This window comes from Pelophylax lessonae, assembly GCF_965119305.1.
Source record: "Pelophylax lessonae genome assembly, chromosome: 2".
Lineage (NCBI taxonomy): Eukaryota > Metazoa > Chordata > Amphibia > Anura > Ranidae > Pelophylax > Pelophylax lessonae.
In genome coordinates this window covers 225158510-225171866 of record NC_138769.1, presented here as the reverse complement: position 1 = coordinate 225171866, position 13357 = coordinate 225158510, and positions in this window count along the sequence as shown.

Below are 13357 nucleotides of genomic sequence, written 5' to 3'. Positions count from 1 at the left end.
TCACAAAAAAAAAGAATTAAAAAGTATCACAAAATTTTATTTAAATATAATGACATACAAATTACATATAATATTGATAAAATCTACATTGTTTGATCACATCTGATCATTTCATTGGAAAAATCCTATAAAGGGCACACAGTGATGTATAACCGTTGCTGGAACTACGCGTTTCGCAATGGGTGCTTCCTCAGGGTCCAGCAAGAGTATTTATACATTCATATTTAGCATGTTAAAGTGATCTAAGGATATATAATACAATAATAAAAATTGCAAACAACAATACATCAGTACAACCATACAATGTTTTTAATTCTGGTCTATACTTCGAAAATATATTCATTTAGTCTGCATTATTTCATTTACTTTGAGAGTTAATATCAGAAAGTCTTAGCAATTATTTTCTATTCTGATAAAGAAAGAAATATAGTTTTTATTTCTCAAGAATCATGAGTAGTTTCAATATAAGTTCACATCTCAGAAATCATAACACCTATGGACACAGGGGGAAGGGGGGGGGGGATTGGGAGGGAAGGGGACAACAAGGGAGAAAAAAAATGTGAGGAATGAGTCATCAGAAAGCCCAAAGGGGGGGCGTATTGGAAGACTAGGTCACCCTCAGGGCGAAATATTACCCCAGGGGGGACCTACCAAGTTAGGAGGGGGAGCGGCAAAGAGCTGGAAAACTTTTGAGCGCAAACAAAAGACCGGGCAAAAAGAGGGTCAAATATAAGCAATAAACTGCAAAAAATATATAACAAAATGGTCTTACCCTTGTTTGGTGGTCAAAATGGGAAGTGTAGAATTTATATATACGTTTTTTTTTAAAAAAACAAATAGAGGAGTCTGCCATAGATCCTGGATAATGTGGATCAAAGAGAGGAAGGGAGTGTATATATTAGATATGTAATTTTTTTTTTTTTTTTTTTACATTTCTTTGAGAACAAAGCACCGTACAAAAAGGCAGTGGGAGGACGGGAACAAAGTCACTCCAGTTAACAGAAAAAGTCAACAGTGAAATACAGCAGCAGTCAGGCACGAAAGTGAACATGGTGATGACAAATACGCTGTGACCGTGTACAGATCTATGCAGGTGCCTCATGAGAACAATCTGCAAAAATATAGAAAAGGAAGGTGCACTCGGTGCATTTGCATGCCAGGGGAGGCGCAAAGACGTGCCGCCAACCCCTAACCGAGGACACCTTACATATCGCCTAGGAGAGGCGGGTCCAGATACAGCAATTAATGACAGGTAACATAACTGGCAACAAATAAACAGCCACGTAAGAACAAAGGGGGAGGAGGGGGGACACAGGAAGGGAGAGGGGGGGGGGGGGGAATGGTCCCTTGTGAGTTCTTCTGTGTTTTTCAATGTTGCAGTCAGGTCCTCCATATGGTGGGTTTCCACTATCTTAGAGAACCATAATTTCCGAGTGGGGGGTTGAGTCTGTCTCCACAAGGCTGGGATGCAGGCCTTCGCGGCATTGAGGAGATGGATTGTCAAAGACTTCCGGTATTTCTGAATTGGCCTCCCTGTAAGGTGCAATAGGCACAGTGCAGGGTCGTCTCCCACCTCGACCGCAGTAAGCTGTTTGATGACTGATGCTACCTCGCTCCAGAATGCCCGCAGTGAAGGGCATTCCCAAAAAATGTGAAGCATTGTCCCTCCCTCAGAGCCACATCTCCAACACCTGTCAGGGCAATCCCCGCTCATTTTGTGGAGGACCGCAGGGACCCTGTACCACCTGGTGAGAATTTTGTAACTGATTTCTTGGGATTTACAAGCCAGGGAGGCCTTGTGGGCCAAGGTCAGGATCTTTTCCGTCTGCTTGGGCGTGAAAGAGACGTCGAGGTCGCGCTCCCATTGTTTCATGAAGGGCAATTGTGATCCCCCGTCCAGATCCAGAAGGAGGGAGTAAAGGAAGGACAGAGCATGTCTAGGGGGGTCACCGTCTCGACACAGGGCCTCAAACGGCGTCAGTGGTCGAGGAGTGTAGCCTGTTTTCTGCATATGGAGGAGGAAGTGTCGGATATGTAGAGCACTGAGGGGGTCTAAGGAAGTCCCCGGCCAGGCCACGATCTCCGGGTGAGAGAGAAGAGGGTCAGCAGGTGTTATGGGCGACCAAGGGGCCAGGGGCAAGGGTCGGCCTGCCACACCATTCTCCAGGCCCACCCACTGCTTAGCTGCCGCATTACCATGCCAGTCGAGAACCCGCACAAGGTGGGAAGCTCTGTAATAGCGGAGGAGGTCTGGCAGACCCACGCCCCCCCTCACCTTGGGGAGGGAGAGGATCCGAATCCCGATCCTAGGGGGACCTAGAGGCCCAGATGAAGGATCGAAACAGCGCCCGCACCTGGGTAAAAAAAGTGATAGGGACCACAATCGGCAAAGCCTGGTGGACATAGAGGAGTCTGGGGAGTACGTTCATTTTAAGGGCGCTGCAACGCCCGAACCAGGTTAGCGTTAGCAACTGCCAAGTTTGAATATCCGCCTTGAGGGTTCCCAGGAGAGGAGGAAAATTTGCCTGAAAGAAGTCGAGTGGATCCGCCGTGATGCGAATCCCCAGGAACACCAGAGACTTGTCGGCCCAGTGAAATGGGAAGGAGGACCGGAGGGCGCGCTCGGCCGCCGCAGGGGAAGAGATATTAAGTGCCGCAGACTTAGTGAGATTGATCTTGTAATTTGAAAGTTTACCATAAACATCGAGAGTGTGCAGAATATTCGGAAGTGACATGACGGGGTTTGTGACAAAGAAAATCAAATCGTCCGCGTAAGCAGCCACTTTATGGTGGCCGCCTGCTAATTGTAGGCCTGTGATATCTAGATTCCCCCAGAGCGTGCAGAGAAACGGTTCAAGGACCAGAACAAAGATCAGGGGGGACAAAGGGCAGCCCTGACGAGTACCGTTCGTTATCGGGAAAAAAAAAATCAGACCGCCATTCATTGACCCGTACCGCCGCCGAGGGCGAGGAGTAGAGGGCCAGGATGCACTGCAGCAGCTTGGGGCCCAGGCCAACGTGGGACAGGGTGGCCCTGATAAAATCCCAGGCCACCCTGTCAAACGCCTTTTCGGCGTCGGTGGAGAGGAGCACCATCGGGCGACGAGAGGAACGAGCGAAATGGATAAGGTCAATCACCCGGGTCGTATTGTCCCTCGCCTCCTGGAGCGGTACAAAACCCACCTGGTCATAATGGATCAGGTGCGGTATGTGGGGCAGAAGTCTGTTGGTGAGAATCTTTGCGAATAGCTTAAGATCCGCATTGAGAAGGGAGATGGGGCGGTAACTGCCGCAGGAGGTGGGATCCTTAACATCCTTGTGTATAAGGGTAATATATGCCCGGAGGGAGTCTGCAGGCAAAGAGCCGCCCTCCCTGACAGCATTTAAATGAGCCAGAAGGGGAGCATGGAGACTTGCCGCAAACTGCTGGTAATAGGGAAGAGTAAAACCGTCGGGGCCTGGCGCCTTGTGCGGCTTGGAGGTGGAGAGAGCCAGGGTTAGTTCATCCTCTGTAATCTCCCCCTCCAGGTCGGCTGCTTGTTCCTCCGACAGGGAGGGCATGCCAGATCCCCGACGTAGGCTGCGGCCGCAGCCAGACCAGGCGAATCCGGTGAAGGAGGACCAGAGGAGTGAAGGTTGTACAAAGAATGGTAGTAACTGCAAAACTCATCTGCAATCGCCGCCAATGTATGGACCCTCCGCCCCAAGGTCGACTGCACCTGGGCGATGACGGTGCGCCGCCTGGGACCACGCAGGGCCCGTGCCAGCATCGTCCTAGGCTTGTTTGAATACTCCTAAAAGTGACGCCTGGTCCAGGCCAGGCTCCGCACTGCTTTGTGGAATAACCGGGTATTCAGTTCCTCCCTAGCTCGAGTGAGGGGCACCAAGTGTTCCGCCGCCAGGGAACGTTTATGGGACGAGCTCAGCGTGTCAATGCGAGCTAGGAGAGCAGCCACGGCGCTCTCCCACTCCCGTTTTCGACGCGAGCCCACACGAATGAGGACCTCCCTGGATGACACACTTGTGGGCCTCCCAGACGACCGAGGGCGACAGGGAGGGGTCTGCATTATCCGCAAAGTACGCTGACAGGGCCACGTCGATCTCCGCCCGCACCTCTGGATACTGAAGGAGCGATTCGTTCAGTCACCAGGTCGGGGGTCTCGGCGGTCTAGAGTCCCAGTTAATGGTGAGGTGGACAGGGGAGTGGTCAGACATAGAGAAGGAAACAATATGAGTGGAAGTGACCAGGGGGAGAGCGCTCTGAGGGATCAGGAAACGGTCTATTCTGGTATAGGTGTTGTGTGTGGCAGAATAGTAGGTGTAGTCCCGCTCACCTGGATGCATCAGTCGCCACTAGTGTTGAGCGAACACGGACTGTATTATTCGTGTTCGTACCGAATAATTGGATTTTTTGTACCCGAACACGGACACGGACACTTTACTGTATGTTCGGGTAAAAATCCGTGTTCGGTCGTTTTATTTCCGGGTTTTGCATGCTTTGGCGCTCTTTTCATGGCGGGCTTTCAACAGCCAATCAACAATCGTTTAACTGGTGTGCCTTAAGCCATCCCAGCCATGCCTGCAAATGTCTCAGTAGCTGTGATTGGCCGTCTGAAGCATGTGACCAAGTCTTTATAAGTTCGAGGCAGCCGCAGCGGCGTCATTATGCTGCTTAGATTCAGGGACAGAGCACACATCAACGTGCTGGCTGCTGATTAGGGAAAGATAGGCAGGAAAAAACCATTTGTGTCCGGATAGAATTGAGGGACAGGTCGGAGTGTTTAGGCAGGGCGAGTTGTAGGCATTTTAGGGATAGAGTCTGCTGAATTATATAGGGTCAGTGTCTTCTACAAACTACAATCGATATTGCTGTGTGGGGGGTGGGGTCTGCACTCAATCCTGATCTACGATCTCTTCTCAATCCTGTTAGGGACAGAGTCTGCTGAATTTTAGGGAAACTGTGTTCTACAAACTACAATCGATATTGCTGTGTGGTGTGGGATTGGAGATAGGCAGGTGTCAGTGATCCACATCCATTTTTCTGTGTGTGAGCTGCAGTGAACACAATCTTTTTGGGCTGCAGTGAACACAATCTTTTTGGGCTGCAGTGAACACAATCTTTTTGGGCTGCAGTGAACACAATCTTTTTGGGGTGCAGTGAACAAAATCTTTTTGGGGTGCAGTGAACACAATCCTTTTTGGTGTGCAGTGAACACAATCTTTGTGGGGTGCAGTGAACAAAATCCTTTGTGGGGTGCAGTGAACACAATCTTTTTGGGGTGCAGTGAACAAAATCCTTTTTGGGGTGCAGTGAACAACATCCTTTTTGGGGTGCAGTGAACACAATCTTTTTGGGGTGCAGTGAACAAAATCCTTTGTGGGGTGCAGTGAACACAATCTTTTTGGGGTGCAGTGAACACAATCTTTTTGGGGTGGAGTGAACAACATCCTTTTTGGGGTGCAGTGAACAAAATCCTTTTTGGGGTGCAGTGAACAAAATCATTTTTGGGGTGCAGTGAACACAATCTTTTTGGGGTGCAGTGAACACAATCTTTGTGGGGTGCAGTGAACACAATCTTTTTGGGGTGGAGTGAACAACATCCTTTTTGGGGTGCAGTGAACAACATCCTTTTTGGGGTGCAGTGAACACAATCTTTTTGGGGTGCAGTGAACACAATCTTTGTGGGGTACAGTGAACAGAATCTTTGTGGGGTGCAGTGAACACAATCTTTGGGGGGTACAGTGAACACAATCTTTGTGAGGTGCAGTGAACACAATCTTTGTGGGGTGCAGTGAACACAATCATTGTGGGGTGCAGTGAACTCAATCTTTGTGGGGTACAGTGAACACAATCTCATACTGAAGGTTTGAGGGTGCTGCCTGTTCCATACTCCCCCTACTCCTCATCTAGCCTTTTAGGGGTACAAACAATAGTAATTGGGGCCTAGTGTGGTTGTGTACGTGTGATATACATACACTTTTTTGGGATCATATTTTCTATTCCGCTATTTAATCAAAAACCTTTGGGGATCAGTTAAATTGGGGGATAGTCTGTGTTGGTACGTGTGAGAGAGATCCACCTTTCCAAGTTGTTGGGGTTCATCTCATACTTCTGAAGGTTTGAGGGTGCTGCCTGTTCCATACTCCCCCTACTCCTAGCCTTTTAGGGGTACAAACAATAGTAATTGGGGCCTAGTGTGGTTGTGTACGTGTGATATACATACACTTTTTTGGGATCATATTTTCTATTCCGCTATTTAATCAAAAACCTCTGGGGATCAGTTAAATTGGGGGATAGTCTGTGTTGGTACGTGTGAGAGAGATCCACCTTTCCAAGTTGTTGGGGTTCATCTCATACTTCTGAAGGTTTGAGGGTGCTGCCTGTTCCATACTCCCCCTACTCCTAGCCTTTTAGGGGTACAAACAATAGTAATTGGGGCCTAGTGTGGTTGTGTACGTGTGATATACATACACTTTTTTGGGATCATATTTTCTATTCCGCTATTTAATCAAAAACCTTTGGGGATCAGTTAAATTGGGGGATAGTCTGTGTTGGTACGTGTGAGAGAGATCCACCTTTCCAAGTTGTTGGGGTTCATCTCATACTTCTGAAGGTTTGAGGGTGCTGCCTGTTCCATACTCCCCCTACTCCTAGCCTTTTAGGGGTACAAACAATAGTAATTGGGGCCTAGTGTGGTTGTGTACGTGTGATATACATACACTTTTTTGGGATCATATTTTCTATTCCGCTATTTAATCAAAAACCTCTGGGGATCAGTTAAATTGGGGGATAGTCTGTGTTGGTACGTGTGAGAGAGATCCACCTTTCCAAGTTGTTGGGGTTCATCTCATACTTCTGAAGGTTTGAGGGTGCTGCCTGTTCCATACTCCCCCTACTCCTAGCCTTTTAGGGGTACAAACAATAGTAATTGGGGCCTAGTGTGGTTGTGTACGTGTGATATACATACACTTTTTTGGGATCATATTTTCTATTCCGCTATTTAATCAAAAACCTTTGGGGATCAGTTAAATTGGGGGATAGTCTGTGTTGGTACGTGTGAGAGAGATCCACCTTTCCAAGTTGTTGGGGTTCATCTCATACTTCTGAAGGTTTGAGGGTGCTGCCTGTTCCATACTCCCCCTACTCCTAGCCTTTTAGGGGTACAAACAATAGTAATTGGGGCCTAGTGTGGTTGTGTACGTGTGATATACATACACTTTTTTGGGATCATATTTTCTATTCCGCTATTTAATCAAAAACCTTTGGGGATCAGTTAAATTGGGGGATAGTCTGTGTTGGTACGTGTGAGAGAGATCCACCTTTCCAAGTTGTTGGGGTTCATCTCATACTTCTGAAGGTTTGAGGGTGCTGCCTGTTCCATACTCCCCCTACTCCTAGCCTTTTAGGGGTACAAACAATAGTAATTGGGGCCTAGTGTGGTTGTGTACGTGTGATATACATACACTTTTTTGGGATCATATTTTCTATTCCGCTATTTAATCAAAAACCTTTGGGGATCAGTTAAATTGGGGGATAGTCTGTGTTGGTACGTGTGGGAGAGATCCACCTTTCCAAGTTGTTGGGGTTCATCTCATACTTCTGAAGGTTTGAGGGTGCTGCCTGTTCCATACTCCCCCTACTCCTAGCCTTTTAGGGGTACAAACAATAGTAATTGGGGCCTAGTGTGGTTGTGTACGTGTGATATACATACACTTTTTTGGGATCATATTTTCTATTCCGCTATTTAATCAAAAACCTTTGGGGATCAGTTAAATTGGGGGATAGTCTGTGTTGGTACGTGTGAGAGAGATCCACCTTTCCAAGTTGTTGGGGTTCATCTCATACTTCTGAAGGTTTGAGGGTGCTGCCTGTTCCATACTCCCCCCTACTCCTAGCCTTTTAGGGGTACAAACAATAGTAATTGGGGCCTAGTGTGGTTGTGTACGTGTGATATACATACACTTTTTTGGGATCATATTTTATATTCCGCTATTTAATCAAAAACCTTTGGGGATCAGTTAAATTGGGGGATAGTCTGTGTTGGTACGTGTGAGAGAGATCCACCTTTCCAAGTTGTTGGGGTTCATCTCATACTTCTGAAGGTTTGAGGGTGCTGCCTGTTCCATACTCCCCCTACTCCTAGCCTTTTAGGGGTACAAACAATAGTAATTGGGGCCTAGTGTGGTTGTGTACGTGTGATATACATACACTTTTTTGGGATCATATTTTCTATTCCGCTATTTAATCAAAAACCTTTGGGGATCAGTTAAATTGGGGGATAGTCTGTGTTGGTACGTGTGAGAGAGATCCACCTTTCCAAGTTGTTGGGGTTCATCTCATACTTCTGAAGGTTTGAGGGTGCTGCCTGTTCCATACTCCCCCCTACTCCTAGCCTTTTAGGGGTACAAACAATAGTAATTGGGGCCTAGTGTGGTTGTGTACGTGTGATATACATACACTTTTTTGGGATCATATTTTCTATTCCGCTATTTAATCAAAAACCTTTGGGGATCAGTTAAATTGGGGGATAGTCTGTGTTGGTACGTGTGAGAGAGATCCACCTTTCCAAGTTGTTGGGGTTCATCTCATACTTCTGAAGGTTTGAGGGTGCTGCCTGTTCCATACTCCCCCTACTCCTAGCCTTTTAGGGGTACAAACAATAGTAATTGGGGCCTAGTGTGGTTGTGTACGTGTGATATACATACACTTTTTTGGGATCATATTTTCTATTCCGCTATTTAATCAAAAACCTTTGGGGATCAGTTAAATTGGGGGATAGTCTGTGTTGGTACGTGTGAGAGAGATCCACCTTTCCAAGTTGTTGGGGTTCATCTCATACTTCTGAAGGTTTGAGGGTGCTGCCTGTTCCATACTCCCCCTACTCCTAGCCTTTTAGGGGTACAAACAATAGTAATTGGGGCCTAGTGTGGTTGTGTACGTGTGATATACATACACTTTTTTGGGATCATATTTTCTATTCCGCTATTTAATCAAAAACCTTTGGGGATCAGTTAAATTGGGGGATAGTCTGTGTTGGTACGTGTGAGAGAGATCCACCTTTCCAAGTTGTTGGGGTTCATCTCATACTTCTGAAGGTTTGAGGGTGCTGCCTGTTCCATACTCCCCCTACTCCTAGCCTTTTAGGGGTACAAACAATAGTAATTGGGGCCTAGTGTGGTTGTGTACGTGTGATATACATACACTTTTTTGGGATCATATTTTCTATTCCGCTATTTAATCAAAAACCTTTGGGGATCAGTTAAATTGGGGGATAGTCTGTGTTGGTACGTGTGAGAGAGATCCACCTTTCCAAGTTGTTGGGGTTCATCTCATACTTCTGAAGGTTTGAGGGTGCTGCCTGTTCCATACTCCCCCTACTCCTAGCCTTTTAGGGGTACAAACAATAGTAATTGGGGCCTAGTGTGGTTGTGTACGTGTGATATACATACACTTTTTTGGGATCATATTTTCTATTCCGCTATTTAATCAAAAACCTTTGGGGATCAGTTAAATTGGGGGATAGTCTGTGTTGGTACGTGTGAGAGAGATCCACCTTTCCAAGTTGTTGGGGTTCATCTCATACTTCTGAAGGTTTGAGGGTGCTGCCTGTTCCATACTCCCCCCTACTCCTAGCCTTTTAGGGGTACAAACAATAGTAATTGGGGCCTAGTGTGGTTGTGTACGTGTGATATACATACACTTTTTTGGGATCATATTTTCTATTCCGCTATTTAATCAAAAACCTTTGGGGATCAGTTAAATTGGGGGATAGTCTGTGTTGGTACGTGTGAGAGAGATCCACCTTTCCAAGTTGTTGGGGTTCATCTCATACTTCTGAAGGTTTGAGGGTGCTGCCTGTTCCATACTCCCCCTACTCCTAGCCTTTTAGGGGTACAAACAATAGTAATTGGGGCCTAGTGTGGTTGTGTACGTGTGATATACATACACTTTTTTGGGATCATATTTTATATTCCGCTATTTAATCAAAAACCTTTGGGGATCAGTTAAATTGGGGGATAGTCTGTGTTGGTACGTGTGAGAGAGATCCACCTTTCCAAGTTGTTGGGGTTCATCTCATACTTCTGAAGGTTTGAGGGTGCTGCCTGTTCCATACTCCCCCTACTCCTAGCCTTTTAGGGGTACAAACAATAGTAATTGGGGCCTAGTGTGGTTGTGTACGTGTGATATACATACACTTTTTTGGGATCATATTTTCTATTCCGCTATTTAATCAAAAACCTTTGGGGATCAGTTAAATTGGGGGATAGTCTGTGTTGGTACGTGTGAGAGAGATCCACCTTTCCAAGTTGTTGGGGTTCATCTCATACTTCTGAAGGTTTGAGGGTGCTGCCTGTTCCATACTCCCCCCTACTCCTAGCCTTTTAGGGGTACAAACAATAGTAATTGGGGCCTAGTGTGGTTGTGTACGTGTGATATACATACACTTTTTTGGGATCATATTTTCTATTCCGCTATTTAATCAAAAACCTTTGGGGATCAGTTAAATTGGGGGATAGTCTGTGTTGGTACGTGTGAGAGAGATCCACCTTTCCAAGTTGTTGGGGTTCATCTCATACTTCTGAAGGTTTGAGGGTGCTGCCTGTTCCATACTCCCCCTACTCCTAGCCTTTTAGGGGTACAAACAATAGTAATTGGGGCCTAGTGTGGTTGTGTACGTGTGATATACATACACTTTTTTGGGATCATATTTTATATTCCGCTATTTAATCAAAAACCTTTGGGGATCAGTTAAATTGGGGGATAGTCTGTGTTGGTACGTGTGAGAGAGATCCACCTTTCCAAGTTGTTGGGGTTCATCTCATACTTCTGAAGGTTTGAGGGTGCTGCCTGTTCCATACTCCCCCTACTCCTAGCCTTTTAGGGGTACAAACAATAGTAATTGGGGCCTAGTGTGGTTGTGTACGTGTGATATACATACACTTTTTTGGGATCATATTTTCTATTCCGCTATTTAATCAAAAACCTTTGGGGATCAGTTAAATTGGGGGATAGTCTGTGTTGGTACGTGTGAGAGAGATCCACCTTTCCAAGTTGTTGGGGTTCATCTCATACTTCTGAAGGTTTGAGGGTGCTGCCTGTTCCATACTCCCCCCTACTCCTAGCCTTTTAGGGGTACAAACAATAGTAATTGGGGCCTAGTGTGGTTGTGTACGTGTGATATACATACACTTTTTTGGGATCATATTTTCTATTCCGCTATTTAATCAAAAACCTTTGGGGATCAGTTAAATTGGGGGATAGTCTGTGTTGGTACGTGTGAGAGAGATCCACCTTTCCAAGTTGTTGGGGTTCATCTCATACTTCTGAAGGTTTGAGGGTGCTGCCTGTTCCATACTCCCCCTACTCCTAGCCTTTTAGGGGTACAAACAATAGTAATTGGGGCCTAGTGTGGTTGTGTACGTGTGATATACATACACTTTTTTGGGATCATATTTTCTATTCCGCTATTTAATCAAAAACCTTTGGGGATCAGTTAAATTGGGGGATAGTCTGTGTTGGTACGTGTGAGAGAGATCCACCTTTCCAAGTTGTTGGGGTTCATCTCATACTTCTGAAGGTTTGAGGGTGCTGCCTGTTCCATACTCCCCCTACTCCTAGCCTTTTAGGGGTACAAACAATAGTAATTGGGGCCTAGTGTGGTTGTGTACGTGTGATATACATACACTTTTTTGGGATCATATTTTCTATTCCGCTATTTAATCAAAAACCTTTGGGGATCAGTTAAATTGGGGGATAGTCTGTGTTGGTACGTGTGAGAGAGATCCACCTTTCCAAGTTGTTGGGGTTCATCTCATACTTCTGAAGGTTTGAGGGTGCTGCCTGTTCCATACTCCCCCTACTCCTAGCCTTTTAGGGGTACAAACAATAGTAATTGGGGCCTAGTGTGGTTGTGTACGTGTGATATACATACACTTTTTTGGGATCATATTTTCTATTCCGCTATTTAATCAAAAACCTTTGGGGATCAGTTAAATTGGGGGATAGTCTGTGTTGGTACGTGTGAGAGAGATCCACCTTTCCAAGTTGTTGGGGTTCATCTCATACTTCTGAAGGTTTGAGGGTGCTGCCTGTTCCATACCCCCCCTACTCCTCATCTAGCCTTTTAGGGGTACAAACAATAGTAATTGGGGCCTAGTGTGGTTGTGTACGTGCGAGATACATACACTTTTTTTGATCATATTTCCTATTCCGCTATTCAATAAAAACCTTTGAGGATCAATTGAATTGCGGGATAGTCTGTGTCGGTACGTGTGAGAGAGATCCACCTTTCCAAGTTGTTGGGGTTCATCTCATACTTCTGAAGGTTTGAGGGTGCTGCCTGTTCCATACTCCCCCTACTCCTCATCTAGCCTTTTAGGGGTACAAACAATAGTAATTGGGGCCCAGTGTGGTTGTGTACGTGTGATATACATACACTTTTTTTGGATCATATTTTCTATTCCGCTATTTAATTTAACTGGGCCTCCATGCGAGACCTGTGTGCCTTGTTGCGCTGTTTTGAGTACTCCACCAACATGGCCAGTGGCAATGACGCCGTTCTCAGCTTAACTATCCCACTTCTATGCCTCCTTGAAAAAACAATTCGGGCGATGATGGAAGAGGATGTGGCACAGGATGAGGAGGAGGAGGAGGATGAAGAGGTAACATTTCCAAGGCTTTCAGGGCAGTCATTCGCAAGGGGCTCCGAGGGTGGGTTCCTGCACACGCAAACGCCAGGGACGCAATTGTCCAGCAGGGGCACAGTTCTGGAGGATGAGGAGGATGAGGAGGAGGAGGAGCTGGAGGAGGAGATGGAACCATGTTCACAGCAGGGTGGCACCCAGGCCAGCTCATGGCCATCACTGGTGCGTGGCTGGGGGGATACAGAGGACACGGACGATACACCTCCCACAGAGGACAGCCTTTCGTTGCCTCTGGGCAGCCTGGCACACATGAGCGATTACATGCTGCAGTGTCTCCACAACGACCGCCGAGTTGCCCACATTCTAACTTGTGCTGATTACTGGGTGGCCACGCTGCTGGATCCCCGTTACAAGGACAACGTACCGTCCTTAATTCACTCACTGGAGCGCGATCGCAAGATGCGCGAGTACAAGCGCACGCTGGTAGACGCCATGCTGCTGGCATTCCCATCTGACAGCGGGGCCACAGTGGAAGCACAAGGCAGAGGAGGAGGAGGAGGAGGTCGCCAACGCAACCAGGGCACCGCCAGCACCTCAGAAGGCAGGGTTAGCATGGCCGAAATGTGGAAAAGCTTTGTCAGCACGCCACAACAAACAGCAGCACCAGCAGCTCAGATGGAACGTCTTAGCAGGAGGCAGCATTTTACCAACA